At 46.0% G+C, this 4,250-nt stretch overlaps 1 protein-coding gene across 1 annotated transcript in view; it reads left to right on the forward strand.

Moving 5' to 3' along the window:
* Window positions 1-272: 272 nt before the first annotated feature.
* Window positions 273-4,250, forward strand: part of LOC103624394 (contactin-6) — a 126,785-nt gene continuing 122,807 nt past the window's right edge. Inside the window, exon 1 of the mRNA XM_017747251.1 lies at window positions 273-813. The gene's annotated coding sequence lies outside the window, so the exon portion shown is untranslated. The remainder of the gene's footprint in view (window positions 814-4,250) is intronic.

The following is a 4,250-nucleotide window of genomic DNA, read 5'->3' on the forward strand; positions in this document are numbered from 1 at the left end:
GAAAGACTCTCCCCTGCCTGACTCTGCCTTTTCTCTGCTGAAGCAGTCCCAAGAGGGAAAATGGAAATCTAAGAAGGTTTGAAGTTCGTATCAGAATTTATGTCTGTGCCAATTTAGACAAGCAAGTGTCCCCTCCTTTTTTTTTTTAATTTGTTTGGTAACATAGGAAGGGGCAGTTAAGTGCTTCAGGAGGTCTGTGAGTGCTGGGATGTGATTCAAGTGACAGCTCCCACCCCTTGAGTGAACCTTACAGAGCTCAGGACGCGATTATGGGGACCAGGACCAAACAAAACTGTTTCCACTCCTGTTCTAAACCTAATCCCGTGTAGTGACCCAGTTTTTGAGGAGAGAGGTTTGTGATTACCTGACAGGAGCTCATATTTGTACGAGAGGAACAGCAAGAGCACATTTAATCTTTCATGCTCCGCTCTGACAGCTGCGCTTTCGCTCGCTCAGCTTTCTTGAAGGATGAGCCAGGCAGAGCTAATTTTTATACATCCCAAATTTCCAGACAGGGATATGCATAAACTGTAGGAGCTGTTTATCTGATTGAGGCACTAATTGTGTGGGTCCTAGCTCGAGCAGCACGGGGAAGGCAGTGCATTTCACGCTTAATACCAGGGAAGAGACACGCAATGCTCAGCGGATAAAGGGCTCCTAGTCCCAGCTGGGAAAACAGTTCCATTATCTCCCAGCTGCATAGACCTTCCATACGGCTCCGTTCTGCCTCGCTGAACACTCTGCCTTGCTGAGAGCTCCACACAGTCCTGGAGAAAATTGTAAAGATCCTGAGACATTTCCCTGCTCCGAGCTGTAAGTACAGAATCACGCTGGCTGCTGCAGTGTGGATGGTGCTGGGGCTGCGTTTGCCGGGCTGGGTTTTTATCCTTCCTCGGTCGTTTGCATTTGCATAAGGGGGAGAGAAGGGGGAAAATTTGCTGCTTTATTTCTGCTGCCTGTCTGGAAATGGCTGATGCTCCAAATGTGTGTGTTCTGGGCAGAAAAGGACGTGTAGAATGGATTTGTATGCGTGTGAAGGCTGAGGCAAACAGAGCCCAGACTGTGCTGGTCACAGGCACCACAGGTACATTATTGAGGCTATCACAGCTCTGTGCTGCAGTGAAACGGGCAACACGGAGCATGACAGTGCTAATTTTGGCACTTTCAGATGACTTTCTACAGCATATTAAAAGCTGAAGTGGGTAATGAGAGCCTAACCTCATTTCTGCCAGCTGAAGGTGGAAAAGCAATAAACATAAATCTTCAGGAAAATGTAGGTAAGTCCGAAAAAGAAAGTTTTTCCCTGTTGCTCATTTGAATCATCAAAGGGAAATATAAAGCAAGTTCACAGCCTGTACTGCACTTCGGGTCTGCATCCAAAGATTTGCAGGAGTGTTGGTTTGGACATTGTTATTTATTTACACTGCATGACACAGCTTTAAAGGATATGACACTTCATCAAAAGTTTGGGAAGTCTGTGGTTCCAGCAGCAAGTGCCTGGCTAGAACTTTCTGTTAAATCCTGTATTCCCATGGTGCTTTTTGGGTGAATCCTTGGATTCAGGCAGTGGTTGCATGTGGAAAGGGGCTCCTCCAGCAGCATTTGCATAAGCAGGATGCTCCAAGCTGGTGATTTCCTGCAGCACTTATGAAGCTGAATGATCAAGCAAGATGCAAACACTCTGTCAATAACAGTTACTTGTCCTTTTATCAGCACTGCAACCCTTTGCAGATAAATATTATGAGTTAAAAGCCGAGTATTTCCTCCTCCAAAGTAGCATTTCCACCTCCCCCCTTTTATTTTTCTCCCCCAAAGAGAGGAGCCTTGTGAGTTCCACACAAGGTTCTGAAAGTTTGGAGAATTTTTCTGTGCGTGCCACTAAACCCTGCGGTGTTTGTGATTCCAGGCACCACATCCCCACAAATAACCCATCCTCATCAGCCAGCTTTGCCTTTGGTGCTCCAGAGGCATTGTGTCAGTGTTTCACATTCCAGGAGTCTCTGCTTCACAGGTTTTATGACACTAAAAAGTCCCAAATCAGTACCTTTATGAAGTTAGAAACAACCATAGATCACATTTTAGTGTGTAAAAAAGAAAAATAAACCCCCCAATGTTTGCAGCTGCGGGTTTCAAATCCTGGTGAGCTACGGCTGGCCATGGATTGCAAGTTTTACCTTCCATGCTGAGGATAAAATTATAAATAATCCATAACAACCTAAGTGCTTTAAATCAAGCAGGAGCCATGTCTCTTTTCCTTTGCTTCCAGCTTTATGACCACTATTAAAAAGGCCTGTGGTGCATAATAAGCTACCCTAAAATTAATTTCTTGCCATGGAAGCTAGTGTTTCCCCTCACAGAACAAGGTGCCAGAGTCCCCAAGGGGACTTAAAACACAAAGCTGGGTGGCTCAAAGCACTATTTGTGTTTGGAATGAGAATTTTCATTAGAAGATATTTTGTGAGTATGCGGGAATAGATCAGCTCTGCAAAACAGCATCAAATTTGTATTTCCCCCCAAAACTGTGTTAGCTGCATGTTACTACAACATAACTGAGTTTATTGCAGAAGATTACCACAGATCGGCCTCTGCTCGCCCCTGCTTGTCCCCAGCCTCTCACCCACCCTGTCCCTGGAGCAGGGAAGACTCGTGCAGAGGAGGAAAACCAGCAAGTCTGGCCCAAAAAGTCATTTATTCTTTCTTCCCAAAGGCTGCACTCAGAGCTGGTCACAACTCTGTGCTTGGGCAAGTTTGTAGCCTCATCTTTGCAAGAGGGAATCTCTCCAGAAGTGGAGATGGAAAGAAAATCAGGCACAGTTTTACAACTACAGCTCCCTCTGTGGTAAAAACCATCCCTGGGACACTAAAAAAAACCCAGACACAGCAGAATTTAGGTGGTTGGGTGACCTTATTTGCATCCAAAACCTATCAGGCTCCACAAATCTCTTATTTACACAAAGGCTTTCTACAAGTGCAGAGTATGCAAGGAAAAACACACACCTCAAAAAGAGAACAAAGCATCTTCAAGTGCCTCAATCACAGCAAATAAGAACAACCCCTATCAAAACAGATAAGGGCACTGTAATTAAGAGTTATCCATCTTTTGGAGGAAAAGTACCACCCACAAATGTGAGCCAGAGCATCAGAGGTATGGAAACCCTACCTCAGTGCTAGGAAGGTACTAAACACCCCAGGTCAACGCAGAGTAAAGAGCCAGCAAGGTATTTTTGCACTAAAACACCCCATGGGGACTTCAACTCATGAGTTTCAAGGGCTGGAGTTTTTCCATACCTTCCTGCTCTCAGCTCCATCTCCTCTCCCCCAGGAAGCTCCTCCAGCTTTTCCTGGTGGATCAGGTGCAGCTGCTCAGCACTTCCTGCTGCTTTTATTCTTGAGGGCACATGTGTTCCTTGCTATATGTTTTGGGACTGCAAAAATGATTTTTCTGTCTTGTTGCAGCCTTCCAGTGCCTGAAGGGGCTCCAGGAGAGCTGGAGAGGGACTTGGGACAAGGGATGGAAGGACAGGACACAGGGAATGGCTTCCCACTGCCAGAGGGCAGGGCTGGATGGGATATTGGGAAGGAATGAGGGTGGGAAGGCCCTGAAATGGAATTTCCAGAGCAGCTGGGGCTGCCCCTGGATCCCTGGCAGTGTCCAAGGCCAGGTTGGACATTGGGGCTTGGAGCACCTGGGACAGTGGGAGATGCCCCTGCCCGTAGGATGAGATGAGCTGTAAGGTCCCTTCCAACCCAAGACATTTTATTATTCTATGATCTCATATCTTTATTCATTTTGGGGTCTTTGTGTTTTGGGTTTCCTGCAAGAGTTAAAACTCCAGAGCACGCAGTTAGTTCAGAGGCTAAAAATACACTGAGAGAGAGGGATGGGGAGGAAGGGGCTGGGGAGAAGAGTAACTTCCTTCACCTAGAGCTCCTGATGTATTTTTAGCCTCTAAAGACCAGAAGGAATGGATCAAGTGAGTCAGAAAGGCAATTTGTTTTATTAAAATTCTTGACAGCATCTGCTGTAATGCTCTTGTTAGAAGAGATGGAAAACATCAGAAAGATGAGAGCAGCCTGTCCTTGCTCTTTACACCACACAATAATATGGAAAGGAGCCTAATTGCCTTCCCAATAACTGGTTTTATTGGCTATATCCAAACTCAAGTGACCCAGGTACACAACGACCCTCCCCAGGCTCTGCTCCCAGCTCCCACTAGAGGCAGCTCAAACAAATAAAAACATTCTGCCTA

This window comes from Corvus brachyrhynchos, unplaced genomic scaffold (assembly GCF_000691975.1).
Source record: "Corvus brachyrhynchos isolate BGI_N302 unplaced genomic scaffold, ASM69197v1 scaffold91, whole genome shotgun sequence".
In the NCBI taxonomy this organism is placed as follows: domain Eukaryota; kingdom Metazoa; phylum Chordata; class Aves; order Passeriformes; family Corvidae; genus Corvus; species Corvus brachyrhynchos.